The 13,491-nt window shown below is 35.6% G+C and overlaps 1 protein-coding gene across 2 annotated transcripts in view; it reads left to right on the top strand.

The window, feature by feature from the left end:
* The first annotated feature begins 916 nt into the window (after positions 1-916).
* The window catches only part of LOC100741705 (phosphoinositide 3-kinase adapter protein 1), a 43,859-nt gene continuing 31,284 nt past the window's right edge, over positions 917-13,491 (top strand). For both annotated transcript variants that reach the window (XM_033321783.1, XM_033321784.1), the window contains exons 1-3: positions 917-993; positions 10,312-10,362; positions 13,451-13,491. The gene's annotated coding sequence lies outside the window, so the exon portion shown is untranslated. The remainder of the gene's footprint in view (positions 994-10,311; positions 10,363-13,450) is intronic.

Below are 13,491 nucleotides of genomic sequence, written 5' to 3' on the forward strand. Positions count from 1 at the left end.
TTTTAACGCCAATCAGATCGAAAATCTCATTTTAAAATTCTACGAGCGACATCGAAGACAAGTATTCCGGTTCGATTTGGTGTAGGTATAGTTTGAATAGAAGTTTGGAGGACGATTCGTCTAAAGATAGAAGTTCGAAGGTCTTCACGAGGAATTTGGGAGCCGTTTTGGGAAGTTAAACGAGAGAAGAATTAGAAAATAGGCGAAAAGGCTTGAGAAACGATCGGTTACGAAAGGAGACAAAATTTGTAAGGAGAGAAAAATAGAAAATTCTACGTCAAACATCTACAGTTATCACACATAAATACATAAATACATCCATGGTACAACACACAGAAAAAAATAATTTTGGAATTTAATTATGTATCGTTCCAGAAACGAATAAAAAATTACCGAAGATGATAAAAAACGAGAAATGTAACGCAAAAATTGAAGAGGATACAAAGTAGATGGAAAATATAAAATAAGAAACGTCGAAAGGAATATTCTAATTGATCTCGGCCACTTTTGGAGAAGTGTATCGAAGTGGAACGCGAACAAAAAGCCAGCAGAAGCATCGTTTAACGTTTTCTAAACGCGCGCCGCTGAAGTGTACTTTGATGCACAGCTTCGAGAACACAGAATAAAAAGGGTTATCGAAGCGTTCGAAGGGTCTCGTTACGAACGAATAATGCCACCTTTCATGCACTGCTTTCGTCCATTTGCACACGCAAAAAATCGTATGGCTACGAGTGCCTTTTCTTCGAACAGTTAATTAATTACATCCACTTTTCAGATCCGGACTATTCGCTTCGAAATAAAATATTACAATCACTTGAGGTTATTAAAATATTAACCGAATCTTAGAAAATATTCTTAAAAAGGAACAAAAGACTTTAAAAATATTTGTATTTAAAGAAACCATCGTCAAATGATAAAAGAAGAAAATAAGGCACAAAGAAGAATGGACTTTTTAAGAAGCAATTTCGATCAGTTATTTAGGAAAAATTAAAGGTAAGATGATTATGGTTGTTATACTTTTATTACAAATTTTCACATTTTGTCTTAATTGTTTATGAAACATCTCGACTCATCGATACGTTATTGCTCTGACGTTACACGAACGCTGGTTTATTTTCCCTCGAAAACAGATTCTATCGAGTCTAATCACAGTTTCCCTCCATCGAGGAAGATTATTGTTCGCGTACGCGGAGCACGTGGACGATCAGCTGATCGAACGTCCTCGCGTCGCTTTCCACGAAACCAAAACTTTCTTCCTTAAACATGGCTCGACTCTTCAGTCTACGTCTATTATAAAACAATATGAATCGTTTTCTACTATTACTATTCACAAATAATATTTTAAAAAGTATAATCTCATAACATCTTTTTTAACACGTTTATCTTCGTCGCAAAATAAAATCGATTTCTTTATTTACAATGTTTTCACGATCATATGTAGAAATTATATAGAACATTCGTAGAATCTTCTTTTCTTGAATTTATATGTGTATCGACTCACTTATTGAAATATTTAAACGAACCCAAAGCGAAAAATAACTTATGGTCGAACGTGCTCCAGCAACGAATACTTTTAAGGCATCCACGTCGAGAAATCTGTACGAATATTCCATTAGGAATTAGGCAGGCGGCTCGCAGTGTATATTAATAGATCGAACCTGACAGCCGAACTTAACCAGACGCTCGAACGTTACACGCGAATTCGTTTCGTTGGTAACTACCAATCCGACCTCGATGTAAGTTGTATTTCTGTACCTTTATATAATTCTTTCTTCGTTTACCTTTCCCTTGTGTTTCGATTTTTTATATTTCGAGTGGAAAGGAAATGGAAAATTATACTACCGGAGATTTGATACACGTTAGGGTTTTGAAAGAAATTACCACTTCGTTATGTAAATAAGTACCTTATTCGTAGTATTATCATCTTATAATATTGAAACCGTAATTAATTATACTTAAAAATGAAAATTATAGTTATTATATTATTTTTCAATAAATGAAGTGTATATATGCGAAAAAAATTCATTAGGCAAAGAATTTCATTAGAGATTTAGTAATTCTGATTAGGATAGGTAGATAGAATATCTAAATAAGTTAGTTACAAAAATAGTTTGTAATCTTTTTTTATCTAGGTAGATGACGTTCATCGGTATTTTAATTGGGCATCTGTTTTTGGACTATGAACTGTAAAATAGATTTGTATAGTCGTTGTACGTCAATGTTTCATAAGATAATTTGAAAGATAATACAAACTTGTAAGCTGTATCGATCAGGCCTCTTTCTCGAGACGTATCGATTTTTCTTATCCCTCTTATTTTAAAGATGATCGTTCTACAAAATTGATAACTATCTTTCAGTATTATTATAGAAGTATCTAAACTAAGTTTCCTAAACTAATTTTGTCAAATTAATACCGAGTCATATTGCTACTCAGTTTTAAAATTTTATAGTACAATTATTCTTTGTTACCTTTTCTCGCTAACACCATGCATCATTTTATTAAATTGTAACGTATTAATTACGTTGAATTTCTGGTCTCGTGTGCTACTGCTAATAAATTCGGGTATCGTTCTAAGAGAAAGTACACGAGATCCAAAAAAAGAAACCAAAACGTGCTTGCACCGAATTCGATCGTGAGACCTTGAACCATGAGAAACGACGTAGAGTGGATGATCCGAGGATGGAACGTGCATGTGTAGTGCGTGCGTTGGTCCAAGATGGGAGTCATAAACGCGGTGTATTGTGTAATCAGCAAACGACGTGCGTGAAAATGCGTGTCACGTACGAAACACTTGACTTTCAGTCCATCGCGGAAGTTGGAATAAGAATTTTTGTCGAACGATGCAACGATTTTTCTAACATCGTTTGACTTCGTTTTTAAATATGGCCATCGAAATACGATTGTTGTAAATTAGAATTTTTATTATAGAATTATATTTTTATTATAGAATTTTTATTATAGAATTAGAATTAGAAGTTTAAAAGAAGGTCCTTAAAGTTTAAGGGAAGATAAAATAACAATCTAAACTTTAACAATTTCAGACATTCGGGTAATTTATATTTAAGAAATGCGTTTTCCTTCCTTGGAGAGAGAGATCTTTCAAATATAAAAGAGAATGAATATGGAAATATAAAATAGAAAAATGCTATGCTATGCTATGCAAGGCTATAAAGAGTTAGATACTATCAAGTGGAGGGGAAAAGCGAAGGAGGGTAGGATAAATGATCAGGTGGTGGATTGGTTAAAGGGCATAGAAAAAAGAGGAATAGAGTGCAAATTTCAAACCAAAGTGTAGTAGTTTAGCAAAAGATTAAGATTAAATGCCACTTAGCGTGTAGATATGTATTGTATATATGGATAGGTATAGGATAGGGAACGTGTGCAATGAATGCATGTGGCGAAATCTGAATCAGATATTTTAGACTTGTGTAAAACCGAGCCCATTTCTTGTCTGCTAGAACCGAAAATAAAGATAATATATGTGTACTAAATAGGAAACTATTTAATACAAAATTTAAAACTTGAAGCACCATCTAAAAATTTATGAAATTCCAAATTTGTTAATCGCATTTTCATACAATTTATATACAGGGTAAGTCAATAAGAAGTACTGTCTAGAATAACTCGTGATCTATTGGTTTTGTCGAAAAACGTTTTAAATGAATTACACTGCATTTCAAGGAATTCATCGGATGGATGGAATTTTATTTTCAAGATAATTTTGAGTGTTTTAAATGATACCGTATATTCTTTGTACCATTAGTCGATCCATCTGGACGTTCTTTATAAAAAAGTATTGACTTATTTATACCGAAAATCCGTTGGTTTTTCCAGATATTTTAACTTTAATTTAACAAATGTAACATACATTAAATTTAACCAATTAAGGTAAAAATATCTGCCAAACTAACGGTTTTCCGATATAGGTAGGTTAATACTCTTTTGTAAAGAATGTTTAGCTGGATCGACTAATGTTATAGAAAATATACGACATCGTTTAAAAAAGCTCAAGATCATCCTCAGAAAATATAAAATATAATTCTCTCTCTCTTTCTCTCTGTGTATTTACGAAATACATATTGTTAATAATAACAAATATATAACGAGAACAATTTATCGAAATTAAATATAAGAATAATCGCCTTGTGAAATGGTCGTCCTTTCATTTTTTATTTTCATTCTTAAAGGAACTAAAAAAACTTCTTCATAAAGAGTTTCCAATTCTATTTTCAATTCTGAATCATAAGATAGAAATTTGAGCTTAACCATGAAACTTCCATTCCAATTTCTTAATCCGTTTCCCAAAAGAGGACAGAGTAGTCGGGAAAAGTTGAAAATCTCACGCAAACCGGACGAAACGCCAAACACGCCGCTATTTTTGCCTCAAGGTAAAAAAGAAGTTCGTCGATCGCTGCCGGGTCAAGCTGAACTGCACTTAATTTATTGTACGTAGCTGATGCACCACAGTGCAGCACCTGCCGACGATGAAAAAAGCAGCGCATCCAAGCAACGATGCACGTGCCTCCATAAGAGGGACGTACGCGCATTAACTTTTACGCGAGGTTGTTCTCTTACATGTGACGCGCCATTAATTAACAAGTACGTAAATTACGTTGATACGTAAATCTCAGAGCTGCGCATGTTTTGCACGTTGCTCTTTCGAAAAAGAGCAACCGAGTACCCTTTTTTTTTGCTGTTGTATATGTCTCAAGTCACGGGTTCGTAAATTTCAGGATACTAAGATTCAGGAAATTTAGTATATTAGATCTTAGAATTTCGGAATGCGTTTTAATCTTCATAACTCAGATCCTATGAACATTAGATCTTATAAATTCTAGGTATCATATATCTTAGAATTCGCACATTCTAAGTTTGATAGATTCTAGATTTGATCGACTCCATACTAATTCACATATTCCAGGATTCATGTGTTCCTAGGTTCGTGACATTTAGGACTCCAGCATTCACCAATTCTTATATTTATGTACTTGACCAGAATTATCAGATTCTGGGATTCATGGATTATAGGTCTTCGTTCACGGGTACTAGAATTTATAGATTTCGTGTATCGATTCATGAATTTTTATGGTCGTGACCTCGTTTCTTTTTAGCAACATTTGCCTCGTTCTTAAGATCCTCGCACGTAGATCCTTAGGCAACAAACAAGACTCTTCTAATCTTCAAATCTTGAAATCTTCAAATTTTGGCATTTGTATTCTTCTTCAAACTAAGAACTATTTTTTGGCATCGTCGTGTTTCTAACAAAAGCTGAACGAAGATTCACAAAGTCGTTTCACGGAATTCCGAACACGTTCGAAAATTCTTGGTGCGCTACGAATCGTTTGGCAGTCACTCGCCATGCGTTCGTGGTGCTCGTGGGAACTAATGAATGTAGTGAATTAATCATCGATATTCTCAAATAATTTTCAGAAGCGATTTCTCGTTATTCTCTTAAATACGTTGCATGAAAATTTCTAATTTTATAAGAAAGAAGGAATATCGACTAAATTGTTTTTGGAGCACCCTATATAACAGTAGAAATTACGATAGAATACAATGTGATACGGAATATATACGATAAGGGACGTGAATTAAATGAAACAACTAGCTACACAGTTAGCGAGGACAATTCAAAGATAATGGCGGTAACTACGTGCATATATGGTGAAAAATAGCGGCAATCCAAACAACGTGACGACGTAACAAGCACAATAAAAGCATTAAAGTTATTACCTACAAAAAGATTATATTCGTATTAACAAAAATCAATCGAACGAAGGTGAAATTATTAAAGAAGGCAAATTGTCACGATATTCTCTGAAAAGGAATATTTTGTGAAGAGGTTTTAGAAAAACTGCTTTAGCCGACAATATAGAAGAGACACCGAGCTAATCTTTACAAAAAAAGAGAAAAAGAATCAAACGTGTTTCTTCGTACCTAACAAAAAGAATTAATAAACAAAACGTAGCAAATAATGCAAAAGCAGCTCTGTGACCACAGTAACGACGATAACAAGATCAGATCAAGTATAAAGACACGAAAGCCCATTCGCCCCTCAGATTGTATTTCACCAACGAAACTCCAGTTCATCGTCGCGTTTCCTACAAAACGTGAAAACGAGGTGAAAACGAGTAAACGAATCGTTCTGGCTCGCGGCATTGCAACGAATTCGAGACAAATTTATACAACGGAGTGACGATGATTCGACCTATCAGCTGATCCATTTGGACAGCAGAGTAAATCAGAGCTTGTACGAGCTTTCATGGGAACGATAACCCTAACGTCGTGCCTTTCCTTCTTCTTCTCCCTCTTTCTCTCTTCTCTGGCACGTTCCGCCGTTTCTTTTCTCTCTCTCTCTCTCTCTCTCTCTCTGCTTCTCTTTCTTCTTCCTTTTTATTGCTCGTCGACGGAAGCCGCACGAAAATAGTTCGCCGCGAGTCTGCCCGCTTCGAGAACGACGGAACAACCAACTCTCGGTCACGGTATTCCTCGAGCGAGTTCCGTGGAAACGAATTTCCATGGATCTGCCGGCGATTAGATGAGGAACATGGCGAACGACGTAAATTTTCGAGTAACCGAGGGATAGAATGTAATGGGAGCATAGAGAGTTATCGGTGGAGAAGTTCGGTAATTGCGGTGAGTTTCGCAATGATGTAGGAGATTGGGACGTGGACGTTGCGTGAAACTGGCGGAGTCTGCGAGGGTGTGCTATCCGGGCTACGGGACGTGTTTTATGTGACACTTGGGCAAAGTCGAACGTAGATTAACTTTATATATCAAATTTATAGATTTAGATGTAATTGTGGACTATATATTGTTATAATGTATTACGCTGTAAAACGAACTATATATTATGCACAGAATTTAAATACATTAAAAGTTGAAAGGAATTATAGAAAAATAAAGAGAAACCACTTGTCGACACTGCTGATAAAGTAATAACAATAGTAATGTTAGTATAGAGTTGCGTTTAATTTATATAGGTAAGATACATATATTTAATTCATACACTGGCCCAAATGGTTCTAGGCAAGTTTGTAGGCCAAAAGGGACGCACATGCAGAAACACATGTAGTATATGAGTGGTGAAATATATAATAAATAAAATAAATAAAATAGCAAGCAGAAGTAATCGATATAATTCGTGACATACACGATCCCTTAAATTTCTTAGGCATTTTCTAAAAATTTTCAATTTCATAAAAACGAACAATTTTAAAAAGTATAATTTCCATAAGCGTATATCTTTTATTCATAATTATTAGAATGCTTGCTATGGTAACGGTTAATTTTCTAGTAATTAGTAATGCTATTAATATTCTAACGAAATTAGTAATTATTCTTCGTTATAGCTAGCACTTAAGCGAACGAAGTTAATGGAAGTAGCAAGTAACGGGACTACGAATTAACTTCGGTAACTTAAACTTCGTCCGTCCAACTTCAAGCTGAGTCGCTTCTGAGGTAACTTTGAACGAAGTGTTTCTACCGTGTTCCACGGTAAAGCCTACGGGGTTGGCGTGCGTGTATCGAGTTGCGACTACATATTAGGGCGTTCTACCTTACGTAATTAATGTTGGTTGGCTGCTTGACAGCTCATCAACCTGACAGGACAAGGAGGTAAATAAAAAATAACGCAACAATAGTTTGTAGAATCAGAATTTTTCAAGCTTTAAATACGAATAACAAGATGGAAAATATTATTCTCACATATACGCGCATACGCGAATACACGCAAGACACAGACGTAAACTTCTTGTTTAACGATCGATCGAAATATCGCTCTATGGATGCAAATGAAGTGGATGAAAGCGCGGTTGTACAAGAAGTTAATAGCAGCACGCTAGTGAAACTATCGTTGCATGTCTGTGAATAAAATTACACTTTGTAACACCTTCGGTTAACGATATGAGGCCTGAGACAAGGAGAACCACCGTCAGAAAATCACGGGAATTGTAATGAGCTCGGCCAGGATGGACTCCTGAACGAAAAAATGATAAAAAGAGAAAACAAAATGAATTCGTGAAATGATTTACAATTCCGATAAACTCATAATTTGTTTCTCTCCTGTTCATATTTTACACTATGCTCGTTTAAATTTGCAATCATTATAATTCAGACTTCGCTATGATTATCGGTGGAGCGAGAAACTTAAAGATTACACTTGCACTTTGCACTTTTAATATTCGTAGGTTCTATACGATCTTAATCCTTAAGGAGGTGGTACGATTAGATTGGCTAAAGCTGCAGACCAGAAATGTGTAGTAACTATTAATTTCCAACCATGGTCATTGTATTTATTATATACAAGTATAGTAAATGGGTAATCCTAACATTGAATATACAGGGTGGTTGATAACTGGTGGTACAAGCGGAAAGGGGGTGATTCTACGCGAAAAAAAAGTCGAAAATATAGAATAAAAATTAAAAAAAAATTTTTTTTTTAATTTTTCCGTCGAGACAACGATCTACAGTGAGATCCGTTATAACGAGACGTGATAAAGTGCACGCGTACCGGGCGAAAATTCAAAGTCGATTTTCTCGAAAACAAAGCCTCAAAGGAAAAATTTTTATTCTATATTTTCGACTTCTTTTTTCGCGTAGAATCGCCCCCTTTCCGCTTGTACCACCAGTTACCAACCTATCCTGTATATGTAAATATTATTCAAAAGAGTAAGATAAAATTGAGACGTTTTAGAAAATCAGTTATTCGACTCAACTTTTTCCTGGATCTCGTGTTGTGATACAAGACAGTGTTATGAAGGTCACTGAGATTTTTCCTTAAACAGAACAGTACGTTTTTGTGTATCTACGAATGTACGTAATTCACATTCCGACGAATTCAGCGACCATAGTTACTCAGGGTCAATCAAGGTCGTAGCTAAAGAGAAAGCATCTTCTTGTATCTCTCCAGTCGCTGATGAGAGACATCGTCTTCCATCTCGCTAATGTTTCGTAATAATTCTTCTTCACTATGTGCCTCTCGTGTTTCAAATGCTCTTTAAATTCCTTGAGTCCTACCACCAGTTACCAGCCACCTTGTATATGCTATTTATAGTGATGTAAGTGAAATCGTATGGTATTCGCACAAGTATACGTATTTTAAATCAAATTTAAAGTTTATTAAGTAAAAAGGAATGAATTCTTATCGAAGAGATTTTCAACTCCTTGGATTTGCTGTTTCTCCTTCACTCTCGCTCAATTCTTATTCACTTTTCTAAAAACTTTCTGTGAGTTATACTACGTCTTAATGAGAGCAACAAAGTGCGCCATTTAAACAAATACGCGTATTTCGAACGAAATTTAGAACCTGTTTAGTTAAAGATCGTTCACAGTAAACCACCCTACATAATGATGTTAGTGCGCAATGTCGACAAAACGAACACGCAAAAAAACTTTAGAAAAAATAAAAGATGTAAAAAACACGGAGGAATTTCTTAGCTATCCGAAAGAAACTTTTCATCTTGTTTCATAGGTGTTTTGATTCAGAGGTCGCATGTCGTTTCATTCATCGCTGAAAATACGCGGGAATATTATATTTAGCGCGATCGCGGGGAAGAGAGTGTCGGCGACAACTACGACAGGTTTATGGTGTATGAACGGGGTAGAACAGTGAGAAACTGGGATCAGGCCACGGGCCGTCCCATTCACGTTTTATCCAAGCGACGTAACAGTGCACTGACTGGCAATCTTCAAACTCGTTCCACTTTCCTCTCCTTTTCCTTTCTTCGACGCTGGAACGAACAACGATTAAGATATAAGATTTGTACGAAAAAAATCGGAATAGGAAGTACATGAAAATATTATTTGATATAAACGAAGATACAAGTATAACGATATTCAAATTCTCAGAAATGCACCCTTATAAATCTACTTTTATCATAAAACCTCTATGAAAACTTGCAGATTTTAAACAACGAATTATTTTTATTCTAGTGATTCTATCATTAAATAGCGATAAAAATGTCAATTACAGACAATCTTTTCCCACGAATAATAATCTTCATACTTTGTAAGAATCATTGCATACAAATTCCAAAAAGTAATTCCAATAATTCGTCATTTATAATAATTCTATTAGATAGGCTATATATAATTATGTTATTAATTATGTTATGCGTTATGTTATTATTATATTATATTATTAAGATACATAAGATTATTCGAATAATTCCCTAATAGCGTTAAATAGCGATAAAATACAGTGATTCTTCCCACGTATAACAATCTTTGTATCTGACATTCTCTCTTACCTTTTTTTAATTTCTTTTCCACCTGAACGATCGAAATGCATCGTGTTGTTCCTGTTGCAGAAGACGGGAGCAGCGAAGGTTCCTGGTGGCAAGGGGTCAGCATGGCAGTCGGTAAGCATCGCCTGTTGTTGGACCAATCTGCGGTCACGTATATCTCGAGGACGTTTTCGCAGCCTAGTCACGCGTTTCACGCATAATCACGCGTATCGCGGGACGACTACCGCGTATTCCACCCTCACGATGCACTTTTCTTCTCTCCTTCTCTCCTTTCGCGTATCGTCAGTGACGTGAGCTAATGTCTTTGCCGACGAATCCTCGATCAGCCGCTTCAAATCGACTATGTATACCTGAAAGAGCCGGGAACGTTATTTCAGACAGCCGCCAAGAATTTCTAATTCGTTCTTATTTATAGCTTCGCCGATCGTTTTACAGGTCTCTCCTATTGTTCTTCATTTGACAATTTGTTTTCTTTTCTTTTTCTTAAATTCTTGGTCTTTTAAGTTAGAAACTTAAACCTAGGAAATCAGAGATTGCTTTTAATCGTTCTGTTTGATGCTCTTTTCACGTCCAGCTTGAATCTTTTAACTCAGTCTAGTTTCGTTGTTGAAAGATCATTGAAGATTCCTTTTACTCGAGGATCTTTAGGAAGTTTGAAATCTTATAAGAATTATTGTATTATTCTGATAGTTTGAATTTATTCTCCTGCAATTTTCTTTTACATCCCTTTTGTATTCTTTGTATACTTTGTATTCATTGAATTCTTTCGTTTGCCTGGTTTGCACGTTTAAGAAGCTTCACGTTGAAGTTGAGGGCTTTAATTATTTCACGTCGCTCGTTCTGTACACGCTCAAAGCTTCTGTATTCGCGTACTCTTTTCTCACGGTAACACAGTAAAAATGTTTTACAAAACAGTAGAGTATAATTAAATTTCGCGTCGTTGATTCTTAATTTGATACAGAGCTAACGATATTTCAAAAGATTTCATGCAACACGTGTAATGCATTTAAAAAAGATTTTTTTACGAATGCTCGGACACTTTCGCGTGTTATTCCATGCTTTTTCTCTTGTCTTTTAAGGTTTTATTTATAAGCTATACATAATAAATGGTAAACGTTTATTTTTTACCATAGACCAAACATTCAAATGGACAGAAATTCGAATAAAAAGTCAAAGCTCGCAACGAGTATAAGATCGGATATTTAGGATACTTCTTAAATTTTCGAACACGTCCGAAAAGTGCACGAAGAGAAGTAGAATTCTGGTGAAAGATTTCGATCAGTAAATTCGTAAGCGACGAACGTATTTGGAAACCGTTCTCCTTTCCCGTATTCGTTTTACGTAGACCCTACTGATCATGCAAATTCCAAAAACCGTCTACAATTTTCTTATATCTCGTTTTTAATTATCTTTTCCTTCGCTGCAAAACAACATTTCGTGAAATTATTAGTTAGTTAATTTATCGAAGGAAAGAAAACGTAAAGATAAAAACGAACGATTGAAAAAGTAAATAAAAATGCAAAAAAGAATCGAATTGCAAAATAAAAAAGGGAAGAACTAACAACGAAGCTGGAGAAACTCATTAATTATATTGAAGCTCGAATTTCATTTCATGAGATTTCAAATTTTTACTGAGTTAATCGTAGGGAATTGAAGCTTCTTAAAATTGTACAATACTATTATCCCATTATCTTAGAAATCATTTCCATTGTGGTTTTGCGACGAGAAACAACGATTACAATAACCTGACCATTGTGCGTGCATATAACAAACAACAGGAGATAACTAATTTGAATTTTACCGTGAAACAAACGTTTTTATTTTACTTTACAAGCCTTCAGTCGAAAAGATTGCAAGAGTATAAAAGAAAATTACAACAGAATGATTTTATACGACGCGATCGAGGTTCCAAAAATGTAATTTTACGGTTATTAAATATTAAAGGACACCGTACTACAATCACAAGTTTTAAAAAAACGTAATAATCTCATCCACCTAGACAGTCGACGTTTCGCAAATTAAAAAAAAAGATACATATATATATCTTTTTATATGTATATATCACAGGATCCTTCACGTTTAAATCAAGATCGAAAGATCGTCTGGAAAATATTTTCACAAACACGAAACCATCTCGTTTTCGCAGGAAGCTCGCCTCGTGAATCCTTCCCCTTTCGTTCCTCTTCCTCCTCCTCCTCTTTTTTTTTCTTTCGTCACAGTACGAGGTCAATTCATCTTCGGAGAGTAATAACGCGCGGATCGTTCACAACGTTACGGCGGACTTCCGGTGCCGCGTACGGCTGTCTCGTTCTTCGCTTCTGGTTTACAGGGTGGGGGACAATACCACGTCCGGTCCATCCCCCCACTTTCAAGTACCATTCGAATCGTTCATGGCGTCCTATAGGCATGGTGTATCTCTCTGGAACCGAACAGTCTCAGGTGGACCTCGTGTTCGTCTAGTCGCGAATACTTTTTCACTTTTTTTACTCCAACGCGTGCTCTATCCTACCTGTCCTCGTGGAAAAATATTGTGAAATATTCAGATCTGTGATAACGTGAATATTCAACCGATATTAATGACATTTTACATTATTGAAATTCTTGGTGGCCATTCAAAGTGTCGATAATTCTATTCAAGTATTGGGACATACGTCTATTTCATGGATAAATTGTTCTTCCGAATAAAAGTGTATTGAGATGAAAAAATCGATGATCTACCCTTGTGATCGATGAAAAGGGACATTCAACGAGTCGTCGTTCAACTTTGTGTTTAATAAAAACTGACCTAAAGAACCGGACCATTTATTAACAGAGAATTGTCACTCTCTAAATCAAACTAATATAACGCGTCGAGACTTCGAACCTTCTACCTTTCAATCTAAATCATTTAAATTATCTCAAGTGTGACGGGGCAACAACAAATCACTTATCCTCGTGATTGACATAACGAACAAAACGTTGCTGACCTAAAATCACCTAGACCCTCGTCAACAGAGAAAATGTCATTCTCTAAATCGAACTAGCTTAACCCACACAATCTTCAAACTTCAAACCTTCCAATCTTCGTTATTACAACTGTATTTACAATATCAAATGCCGTGAAATGACGCCAAAAAAAGATTAAGCTGAACAACAAGGCAGAAAGCGTCCTCGTACGAGTTTGCGGAGGAGGTTCTATGACCTTGAATCCGCATGTTCACAGACAATCCTTCATACTTCTCGTTGTCGAGCGGGACGGCGACG

Source organism: Bombus impatiens, unplaced genomic scaffold, assembly GCF_000188095.3.
Source record: "Bombus impatiens unplaced genomic scaffold, BIMP_2.2 scf_0491, whole genome shotgun sequence".
Classification (NCBI taxonomy): Eukaryota; Metazoa; Arthropoda; class Insecta; order Hymenoptera; family Apidae; genus Bombus; species Bombus impatiens.